Source organism: Schistocerca cancellata, chromosome 12 (assembly GCF_023864275.1).
Source record: "Schistocerca cancellata isolate TAMUIC-IGC-003103 chromosome 12, iqSchCanc2.1, whole genome shotgun sequence".
In the NCBI taxonomy this organism is placed as follows: Eukaryota; Metazoa; Arthropoda; class Insecta; order Orthoptera; family Acrididae; genus Schistocerca; species Schistocerca cancellata.
The window spans coordinates 80,992,780-81,005,479 of NC_064637.1; positions in this window are offsets into that span (position 1 = coordinate 80,992,780).

Below are 12,700 nucleotides of genomic sequence, written 5' to 3' on the forward strand. Positions count from 1 at the left end.
TTTGTGAGGAAAGATGTAATTTATAAGCGTTATTTTAACATTGCAAGTATAGGGCGTTCCGGAGCCCCTTAAAGGAATCGTGGGCCTGCTTTGAAGGTGCGTGAAGTAAGCGCTTCGCGGCATCGAGAGGGCAAAGCGCCAGCTGCGGACGCGTGCTGCCTCAGGTAGACTGGGGACGACACGACACGACACGACATGACACGACACAGGAGCGGAGGGACAAGGCATGCGCGATGTCTGTCCGTGTCTGGCCGCCTGCAATGCAGATGCACGGCCGGCGACGCCACGCCACGCAGCGGCACGCATATCGATCACCTGCGGGCACGCGCCGCCGGCCGACACGCCTTACACCCATTAGCTGGCGGGTGTAAACAAAGCACCGGACTGGCTTGCGCCCCTCCGCGGCCCGCACCGTGTCCTTGGCAGTACCACTATCGCCTCATATTCTAATAAAAACAGCGAAAGTATAATATTTATCCGCGACAAATAGTTTTATTCTCATATAAATGAAAAGCACAATATTCTGTATGTTCGACAGTATTACCCTAGACACAAAGAAGTGATTGATTGGTTGGTTGGCTGATTTGGGGGAGGGACCAAACAGCTAAAGTCATCGGCCCCATTGGATTAGGAAAGGTCGGCTGTGCCTTTTAAAGGAACCATCCAGGGATTTACCTGAAGCGATTTAGCGAAATCACGGATGGCCGAACGCGGGGTTGAACCGTCGTCTTCCGGATTGGGAGTCCAGTGTGCTGTGCTAACCACTGCGCCACCTCGCTCGATCACAAAGGAATGAAAGACATAAGCTGTCGCTGAGCATTGTTTTATATCAGTGGGTCTGGTCTGAAAGGTGCGCTGCACCAGGATTCGAACCCGGGTCTCCTGCTTACCAGGCAGATGCACAGACCACTACGCCACCCGGCCACGGTGGATCCTGCAACTGCAGAGACTATCCTAGCGCAACTCCCGTCGGACTCCAATCGCCAACTTCCAGCACACACTACTGGTCATTAGCCTCATTACTCGCGGCACCACGTGTATGGTTTGTTCTTGTTGTGGTCTTCAGTCCTGAGGCTGGTTTGATGCAGCTCTCCATGCTAGCTTTTTCATCTCCCAGTACCTACAGCAGCCTAGATCCTTCTGAATCAGTGTATTCATCTCTTGGTCTCCCTCTACGATTTTTACCCTTCACGTTGCCCTCCATTGCTAAATTTGTGATCCCTTGATGCCTCAGAACATGTCCTACCAACCAGTAGTAATCTATTTTTGTTAATCGGTTTTCGGCTTACAATGCCATCATAAGGCATCAACCAACTATACACTTCAAATGATTTCGGAACTCCGAATAATGACTACCATCACCTGTAGTATGGAATGACGACACTGAAAATTTGTGCCGGACCAGGACTCAAACCTGGATTTCCCGCTTTTTAGTGGTCGCCTTACCGTTCGGCTATCCGTGCCAGACTCATGGCCAGACCAAAAGTTCCATATGTCGTCCACTGTACTTCTACGACCTGGATTCACAGATCCATTCTGTATACTGCCGTACTGGTCAGATGTTGTACTGGGAAGTCGCTTGCCCGGTATCGACACATAAGTACGATATTGCAGTGCCTGTGTTGTTCTGATTAAGATTAGAAGTTCCTTTCGACATGCATGCACTGCAATATCGTATCTATATGCCGATACCAGGCAAGTGACTTTCAAGTACAACGGCTCACCTGTACGAGAATATACACTACTGGCCATTAAAATTGCTACACCACGAAGATGACGTGCTACAGACGCGAAATTTAACCGACAGGAAGAAGTTGCTGTGATATGCAACTGATTAGCTTTTCAGAGCATTCGCACAAGGTTGGCGCCGGTGGCGATACCTACAACGTGCTGACATGAGCAAAGTTTCCAACCGATTACTCAGCCACAAACAGCAGTTGACCGGCGTTGCCTGGGGAAACGTTGTTGTGATGCCTCGTGTAAGGAGGAGAAATGCGTACCATCACGTTTCCGACTTTGATAAAGGTCGGACTGTAGCCTGTCGCGATTGCGGTTTATCGTATCGCAACATTGCTGCTCGCGTTCGTCGAGACCCGATGACTGTTAGCAGAATATGAAATCGATGGGTTCAGGAGTTTCTAAAGAAGGCTCAGAAGAATGATGCAAAGAATAATACTTCTGATGCCATAAATAGCTGGATCCCACGGCCTCGTATCACTAGCAGTCGAGATGACAGGCATCTTATCCGCTTGGCTGTAACGGATCGCGCAGCCACGTCTCGTTCCCTGAGTCAACAAATGGTAACGTTTGCAAGACAACAACCATCTGCGCGAACAGTTCGACGACGTTTGCAGCAGCACGGACTATCAGCTCTGAGACCATGGCTGCGGTTACCCTTGACGCTGCATCACAGACACGAGCGCCTGCGATGGTGTACTCAACGACGAACCTGGGTGGACGAATGGCAAAGCGTCATTTTTTTCGGATGAATCCAGGTTCTGTTTACAGCATCATGATGGTCGCATCCGTGTTTCGCGACATCGCGGTGAACGCACATTGGAAGCACCTAGAACCGCTCGGCCACACCGGCCGGGACCTGTACGGGAATATACAAAATGCATGTACGAGTACAGGTCCTAGACGCATGGTTGAAAACATACCGAAGTTTGGGGTGTAGCCGTACGTCGTGCACGGAGGGTTAGCTGCCTTCTGCAATAAACAGACTGAGTAAATGGACCATCGACAGACTTGCACAGGTGTCATGGGACGTCCGCTCCGAACAAATTCAACGAAAACAATTAGAAATTATGTTAAAAAAATGGTAACCCGACCGCTTGCGATAAGTGGGAAATTCGGGTTTCAGTCGCGGTCCAACTCTTATTTTCACTGTCGTCATTCCATTCTACAGCTAATGGTAGTCCTTATTCACAACTCCGAATTGATTTGATGTGTTTCGTAACGGCTGTAGTCGCCGCAGTGTTCTCTTCCTTTGGACATGCATACATGTCCAAAGAAACTTTGCGCCATGGAAGTTAGCAGGGTCGGTGGAGCAGTTTATTACTCTGAAATGTACTCCGTCTGAGTACCATCATGACTACACCGAATGCTGGAATGTGATATAACATGTGTTTCATACTATTGTTAATGTATCAGTGCCAGTAGTTAGTCACAGAGCCTTGGTGCCACATGTTGTTGTTGTTGTTGTTGTGGTCTTCAGTCCTGAGACTGGTTTGATGCAGCTCTCCATGCTACTCTATCCTGTGCAAGCTTCTTCATCTCCCAGTACCTACTGCAACCTACGTCCTTCTGAATCTGCTTAGTGTATTCATCTGTTGGTCTCCCTCTACGATTTTTACCCTCCACACTGCCCTCCAATACTAAATTGGTGATCCCTTGATGCGTCACAACATGTCCTACCAAACGATCCCTTCTTCTAGTCAAGTTGTGCCACAATTTCTCCCCAGTTCTATTCAGTACCTCCTCATTAGCTATGTGATCTACCCATCTAACCTCCAGCTTTCTTCTGTAGCGCCACATTTCGAAATCTTCTATTCTCATCTTGTACAAACTATTTCTACGTTTCGCTTCTATACATGGCCACATTCCATACAAATACTTTCAGAAACGACTTCCTGATACTCAAATCTGTACTCGATGTTAACAAACTTCTCTTCTTCAGAAACATCGGAAGTTCACTGAGGCTTTTTGCAGATGATGCTGTGGAGTATCGAAAGGTTGTAACAATGGAAAATTGTACTGAAATGCAGGAGGATCTGCAGCGAATTGACGCATGTTGCAGAGAATGGCAATTTAATCTCAATGTAGACAAGTGTAATGTGCTGCGTACATAGAAAGATAGATCCCTTATCATTTAGCTACAAAATAGCAGGTCAGCACTGGAAGCAGTTAATACCATAAATTATCTTGGAGTACGCATGAGGAGTGATTTAAAATGGAATGATCATATAAAGTTGATCGTCGGCAAAGCAGATGCCAGACTGAGATTCATTGGAAGAATCCTAAGGAAATGCAATCCGAAAACAAAGGAAGTAGGTTACAGTACGCTTGAATACTGCTCAGCAGTGTGGGATTCGTACCAGATAGGGTTGATAGAAGAGATAGAGAAGATCCAACGGAGAGCAGCGCGCTTCGTTACAGGATCATTTAGTAATCGCGAAAGCGTTACGGAGATGATAGATAAACTCCAGTGGAAGACTCTGCAAGAGAGACGCTCAGTAGCTCGGTACGGGCTTTTGTTGAAGTTTCGAGAACATACCTTCACCGAAGAGTCAAGCAGCATATTGCTTCCTCCTACGTATATCTCGCGAAGAGACCATGAGGATAAAATCAGAGAGATTAGAGCCGACACAGAAGCATACCGACAATCCTTCTTTCCACGAACAATACGAGACTGGAATAGAAGGAAGAACCGATAGAGATACTCAAGGTACCCTCCGCCACACACGTCAGGTGGCTTGCGGAGTATGGATGTAGATGTTGATCTACAGTGTGGGACTATTTTCTCTCAACGCCGATATCTCTCAATATCGCCACTGAAATCTACAGAGTAGATAGAATATATGTTCCAAAACAGGTTCGATTACCTATGAAAATTTGTAAATTTTGTAGGCTGGCAATTTGAAAAAGAAAAAGAGGATATGTATACGAAAAAATATTTTTAATTTATTATTTTTGTGAAAACTGAAAACGCAGCCTTCATAATAGTGGTATCTAGGTGTAGCGTCTTGATATTTCACCTAGTATTAATTACTGTTAGTGGCATAGGCAGCAGTTTAAGTATAAGAAGTAACAGCAACGTGAGTGCTAAGCACAAAACTGAATTCTGGTGTGGTAATCGCTCACGACCAGAGATCGATTTGACATTGTGTGGATTTTGTAATCCGAGCGTTCGGTAATCGGCTGTTGAGTACGCACGCCCTGATGGCACTTGTCCAAACATTTAGCCAGCTGACGACCAGATGTGAAAAGTGCGAACGGGCCTTTATCGACGCGCTGCCTTCCGTCGTTTGCGCGTTTAGGAAGGTCAGTTGCGAAAGCTCCGTGTAGAAATGGGCCCAGAGTTTAGGTTTCAAAGAGTGGCAGTGGATATAGAAACGATCCAGAAACGAATCAAATGTGTATCACTAAACGGCTAAAACAGTCAGACGAAGACGATTGCAGATGCGTATCAAACTGCTTTCAGGAGAGAGAAAACTATCGTTTACAATATTTGAGTTCAACCAAATTTAAGAATACAAAATGCTGTCGTAATATGCTCAAGTACAAACTTACTTTAATAGTTTAAGTCAAAGAGTGAAGCATTTAAGTTAGAAACTGCCCAGATGTGGTGAGGTATCGTACCTCAAGGCGCGCATGTTAAAATGGTTCAAATGGCTCTGAGCACTATGGGACTTAACATCTATGGTCATCAGTCCCCTAGAACTTAGAACTACTTAAACCTAACTAACCTAAGGACATCACACAACACCCAGTCATCACGAGGCAGAGAAAATCCCTGACCCCGCCGGGAATCGAACCCGGAAACCCGGGCGTGGGAAGCGAGAACGCTACCGCACGACGCGCTCAAGTTACGCAGACTATAGTCTCCCAGAATAAGATAGTGAGAGCAGCTAGTGACTTACAACAAATTTTACACAAAATTTCAAATCTTTATAGACTTTTCCTCGATAAAACCCTTCACAAAAGAATAAAAGGTAAAAAAGAAGTCTGTCACATTTTACATTTTTGCTGTGTTCATACAACAAAGATTTAGCATCATCTGCGACGTCTTAATTTGTTACATCTTTACTACAAACTCTATTCGCAACAGATCTTGCAGACGGTTTCCACACACCACTCAATGTATGTGCAAAATTAGACCACCGTACGACACATACTTCAGGAAATATGACGCCGTAGACATTGGAATGCGTGAAAAATTAGCTTTTCTTAATACAGAACGCAAAGTACCCCGGTTGAAATAATTCACTGTTTTATAATGGGTACACATAGAGAGTTCCAATGAACTTTAAGCATATTTCAAACCTTTCGAAAACTTCTTCTCGCTTATAGCGGTACAAATAAAGAAAAACAGTTTTTCCGCCCATTACATATTCTTTGTTCATGCGGTAAAACTTCATCGTCAAGCATGACGTTTCAATTTATTATTTCCTTATTACTAACTCTATTTGCTACCTATTTTTCTCAGACATTATCTACACACGTCACTGAAGATACCTACAGAATTACGTATACAAGTACGTATACAAATTATACAAGTCGCGGATCGTTTTAGACGGTAATTCGACTCATTATAGAATTGGCCGTAGCGGATTACTGATCACAACTAATACGCAATTTTCTATCGACAATCAAGCCGCCATTCAGCAGCAGAAAAGCGAACAGGCCTGTAGCAGGTGAAAATTAATTTCGGATGAGGAGCAAAAGTGCTAGGAGAAAAGGTACCAACGTTAAGGTTCACAAACGGCAAGTCCCTTCTGAACAGATGTACCATTGACTTTGAGACTTATCGAAAGTAGCCGGCAACAAACATTTCATAGAATACGACTTTAGTAGAAACAAGGTGAAGAGGAAGGTTCAAAATGGCTCTGAGCACTATGGGACTCAACTGCTGAGGTCATTAGTCCCCTAGAACTTAGAACTAGTTAAACCTAACTAACCTAAGGACATCACAAACATCCATGCCCGAGGCAGGATTCGAACCTGCGACCGTAGCGGTCTTGCGGTTCCAGACTGCAGCGCCTTTAACCGCACGGCCACTTCGGCCGGCGAAGAGGAAGGTTACAAAGACTAAGGCTATAAAAGATAAGGACCTAAAAACTGGGGACGGCCAAATTAGTGAAAGAGTGTAATAATTCTTATGCATTATGGCCAAAGAAACGAAGAAATTAGTAGTAAATCTGCACAGGGGAAGAAAGCCTTCTCCAATGGAAGAACTCTTCTGTTATCAGGTATTTATATGCAAATGAGGAAGAAATCTCTGAAAGTCTGGAAGATAGCATTGTAGGGAAGTGAAACGTGAAAGATTGTAAATGACAGTAGAAAAAAACGCAAAATTTTCAAGTATAGTGCTATTGAAGAATGTTAAACATTCATGGCACAGATAAAATACGTAACGTAGCAGTAGTAAATAGAGTAAGTGTAGAAATGAGTCCATAGAAGGCACTTGCTAGAAGGGAAAGGTTAATGGGAGACAGAAAAGGGGAGTTAACTGTGGACGTGAAAAGTAGTACAGACAGGCCAAGGCCAGAGTATGGATAACAGATTTGGAAGGACTTTCAGTACAGTAAGGCGCTACCTCATCAGAAATGTCCAGAGACCTAGAACTGGAAATTCATATAATGTGTGGCCATCTTTGGTCTTTAATATGGCTTGAACCCTGCTGGGGACAGTTACAATGAGTTGTCTGAATTTCTGTGAAGTAATGGCAGTCTGTCCTTCATCAAAAGCCAAAACCAGAGGAGGTAGTGATATTGGGCACTGGGGTCTGGAGCGAAGTCAGACTCTGCTCACAGCTGTTCCATTGGGTTTAGTTCGTGGCTCTGGGAAGGTCAGTCCATTTCAGGAAGGTCCAAAAACCACTGCCTCCGACATGCTGCCTTGTGACGGGGTGAAAAATGAGATGAAATGATCGTGTGGCGATGATGGCTGGGAGTGCCCAACTGGGCAACTTCAGCCGCCGAGTTGCAAGTCTTTTCAGTTGACGTCACGTTGGGCGACTTGCGTATCGACGATGATGAGAAGACGATGATGATGATGATGATGATGACAACACAAGTCCCCGAGCAACGAAAATTTTCGACCTGGCCCGCAATCGAATCTGAGCCTGCTGCATAGCAGTCAGACGCGCTGACCACTTAGCCAGTGGGGCAGGCTGTGACTGGATGATGTTTTGTTTGTGGGGCGCTCAACTGCACGGTCATCAGTGCCTGTGAAAAGTCCTAATTTTTACACAGTCCAATTGTTACACAGTCCAATTGTTACACAGTCCAATTGTTACGCAGTCCAATTGTTACGCAGTCCAATTGTTACACAGTCCAATTGTTACGCAGTCCAGTCTGTCCACTGTGTCACGAATGATGGGGATGATGATGAAACAATGAGGAATACCAAGAATACCAAGCCCCTGGGCAGAGAAAATCCCCATCCAAGCTGGGAATCGAACAGAGGATCCTGTGATCCAGAGACAGCAACACTAGCCTCTAGACCACGAGCTTTGGACACAGAATGGACTGCCATTACGATACAATCAGCCTCTCATACTTGTTCCTCTACAGTACACAATTCTGTAAAATGTGTTCATATTCTTATCCATTTAGTGTTTTCTAAAGTGCAAGACAGGGTCTAGAACCTAACCACAAACTTCACTCCCATACCGCACTTCAATGTTGGCACTACACGTGATGGCAGGTAACGTTCTCCAGGCATTCACCAAACCCAAAGCTTTGGATTTGCCACAGGGTATAGAGTGGTTCATCACTCCAAATCACCAGTTTACAGTCATCGAACGTTCAGTGGGGTCATTCTTTGCGTCATCTCTAGCGTCGCTTAAGGTTGACCACAGAAATGTATGGCTTATGAGGAGCTGCTTGACCATTCTCTACGATTCTTTTCAACTCCCTACACACAGCCATTGTGCCACATGGACTGCTGATAGCACTTGGGAACTCACCAGTGGTTTCTTATGCTGTCTTGAGCCGGTTTTCTCTATCATCTTCCCCAGTGCTGAACAGCCCCGTCCATCAGTACATTAGGACTGCCTGGTCTTGGTTTAGCTGCAGTTATTTCTTCGCGTTTCCACCTGACAGTCACATCATCAGCAGTCGCCTTTGCCTGCATTAGGAAGGTTGATATCTCCCCGAGGGTTTTATTACTGAGATGAAATCCAACGACCAGTCCATGTTCGCAGATACCCACTAACCGGCCCTTCCTGCTGTTACTTTTTACTGGCGACACACCACTCCCCGGTCCTCATATTCTTGCGGTTTTGCCTTCCGTTAAATCTAGCGATCAGTTCAGAATTCCATAGGGTTGTCCAGAACCTTTCGATCACACAGTGCGTTTCACTCGAGTTGGATTTTCTTGATAGGTGCTGACTGTTTGGATGTTTGCATTTAAATTATTAGATATAGGTTCCGCCTTTATGCAAAAACACTGTTTTTTCCTATTACCAAAACATGTTTCGGCGTCTCTGCGCCATCATCAGAGGTTGTTTTTTTTTTTATATTTGAAGTCTTCATGGGTTGTCAGCCGAGTAGCGTCGTCGTCTCGTAGCAACGTTTCGATGGAATGCGTCTCCATCATCTTCAGGCGAAGATGATCTTCGCCTGAAGATGATGGAGACGCGTTCCACCGAAACGTTCAAAAAATGGTTCAAATGGCTCTGAGCACTATGGGACTTAACATCTATGGTCATCAGTCCCCTAGAACTTAGAACTACTTAAACCTAACTAACCTAAGGACAGCACACAACACCCAGCCTTCACGAGGCTGAGAAAATCCCTGACCACGCCGGGAATCGAACCCGGGAACCCGCCATCGAAACGTTGCTACGAGACGACGATGCTACTCGGCTGACAACCCGTGAAGACTTCATATATGAAATTCATCGATAAAGCCTGCACTCACATATCAGAGGGTTTTGTTTATTTAAAACGTTAGAAGCTGAACATATTTTAGGCTGTAACTGATGTAACAGCGTGATGCTTAAAGAAAGTTTTTTATCGTTTCTCTTCTTACTGTGATTTTACATTATATGGTTTTGCAGAGCCATCTGTATGGTATCCTTCACTGACAGCTTCTCGTCTAATAACCAGACGACGTGAATGTTAATTTCAAAGGCGAGATAATACAGCCCTTCATTTTTTTAAAAGCGTGATTTTGGTGTCTCACGTTTCGTTGTGACTGATCCTCCTCCTTTTGCGTTCAGAGAGCACATTTTTTTGCAAATCAAGACATGCGTTAACTCGCCGATGAAATTCACACTTTCATCTTTTGGTTCCCAGGTGACAAGCAGGACATCAGACAGATTGAGATTCAAAACGATATAAAGTAAAATCACGGTAAGAATGCAAATGAACAAAAATTGCCTTTAGGTCTCATTTTCTTAGAACAGTTACAAAGTAAACTATCTTCACTTTTTACAGTTTGCAATAAAGAAAAGGCCGGCCGGAGTGGCCGAGCGGTTCTAGGCGGTACAGTTTGGAACCGCGCGGCCAGTACAGTCGCAGGTTCCAATCCTGCCTCGGGCATGGATGTGTGTGATGTCCTTAGGTTAGTTAGGTTTAAGTAGTTCTAAGTTCTAGGGGACTGATGACCTCAGAAGTTAAGTCCCATAGTGTTCAGAGCCATTTGAACAAATAAAGAAAAGCCACTGGTAATGGCACAGAGGTGCGTACACACTTTTGGGTAACAGGAAAAACGATGTTTTTGCATAAAAGGCGGAAACTATATGCAATAATATCAGAATACGTTCTTTGGTTCTGCTATTCGGCGCCCAGACAAATTATTGGAATCGATTATTTCGTTTTGTGAAAGACATTACTTGGCTTAAAATTAAAGCTCAGATAATGGCACCTGTCTTATGGCACCGTTCGATTTTACTTGGGAGGTTTCTGACGAGCGCCACTCCTATACTTTAAATTTGTACGAATCGGTTCGAACTTTGCACGGAGGTAGATAAATGGATAAAGTAAAAACGAATTTTTTTATCGAATAATCTGTAGCCATTTTCGAGTTACGATGGTTTTACGCTGAGCTAAATGTAGCACATAAAATTCATTCTTACTTGTACTGAGAGCCTGGTGATCCAAATACATAAAAAAATGCACTATTACTTTCAAAAATCTTTATTCACGTCTTTTGTGAGTTTTGTAACTCACGCCACTTCTATGTTGCAATTTTGGTGCAAAAAGCACGTTTTTCTGGGAGATTTTTGAAGCGCGCTACTTCTGTACTTTGAACGTGTACGGACTCGTTCACAGTTTGCGCTTAAGTACACTCATGCTCATAAATTAAGAATAATCCTGATACACGGTGCATGGGGGCTTAATAAAATGAAATGCAAATACTTTTTTAATTTCCTGTCGCTGTATGTCCGATTACGCAAGTCTCGTAAACGGCTGGCCCTGACAACTAATTGTTACGCTATCTGACTGCATAGAATGACAACAAAGAATGAAATGAAAATTTTGGTTAACACAATTAATTAATTAAGTCCCCAGCAACTATAAAACCTACGAAACCAAAGCACAAGTATAACTGTTCTGTGTGTGGGAGTGTGACTCAACGCACATCTGGCACGGTTCTTCTTCAACAAGACAAGAATTTTTAAATATCATTTATACTGACGTGATAAAAGAAAATTGGAAATACTATAATTGTGCAAGAAACCCAGAATTACACTCTAATACAAGAACACACGCCAGATGCTTTGTTGACTGAACCTGTAATGAAGCATTATTCAGGACACACAAATAATAAGAAAATAAAGAACAGTAGTTAGTTACCTTAATTTATATTGACGAAAAGCACTCAGGTCATTACAATATCTCCATTAGAACAACATCTACTATCTCTCCCATCACATAGCTGCATAAAACATCGAACAAACACTCACTACTACCCCATCTCATTCCAACTTCAGATACAAGCAGTGTCCACCACAACTGCTCGGCAAGGACTGCCTGCCGCTACCTCTCAATGAGCACTGCCAGTGGAGGCGGCGGAACAATACTCTCTCTGGCGCGATTTCTGGCGCTGTGGCTCAGTGTAGCCACCTTTCATATGCCCTTCCTCCACGGGCTAGAATTTGATGGTATTTTTGCCAGCATTGGTGGTGAAAATACCACCAAATTCGTCAAAAAAAATACAAACAAAATAAAAGATAATATTAATACGTAAATATCATATAACTAGATAAAATTTTAGCTTTGCACTGACCTTTCAATAGCCTAATATATAAAATACACTAAGCAATACAAATTCTTTCATACATGTGACTTTACATAATAGTTTACAGAAATATCATGTGGTTAAACAATTCAATCGATAACGTCAGCAATGACGAATATGAGCAGGTAAGAGTCTTATAACTTTTCACAAACAGTAATACACAAAAAATCAGTTAATACAAATATTCACAACAAGTAGTTCACAGTTCCAGCAGTAGCACCCAGCACTGTTGAATAGGTGCTGACAGCAACAAGTGACATCATCTCAGTAGAAGCAGTCCATCAGTGGCACCCAGCATTGTGGAAAAGGTGCAGACTCCAACAGGTGACATCATTTCAGTAGAAGCAGTTCATCAGTGGCACCCAGCAATGTTGAGTAGGTGCAGACTCCAACAGATGACATCATTTCAGTAGAAGCAGTCCATCAATGGCACCCAGCGATGTTGAGTAGGTGCAGACACCATGAAGTGACATTATGTCAGTAGAAGCAGTTCCATCAGTGGCACCCAGCATTGTGGAACAGGTGCAGACTCCAACAGGTGACATCATTTCAGTAGAATCAGTCCATCAGTGGCACCCAGTAATGTTGAGTAGGTGCAGACAGCAAGAAGTAACATCATTTCAGTAGAAGCAGTTCATCAATGGCACCCAGCAATGTTGAGTAGGTGCAGACACCATCAAGTGACATTATGTCAGTAGAAGCAGTTCCATCAGTGACACCCAGCATT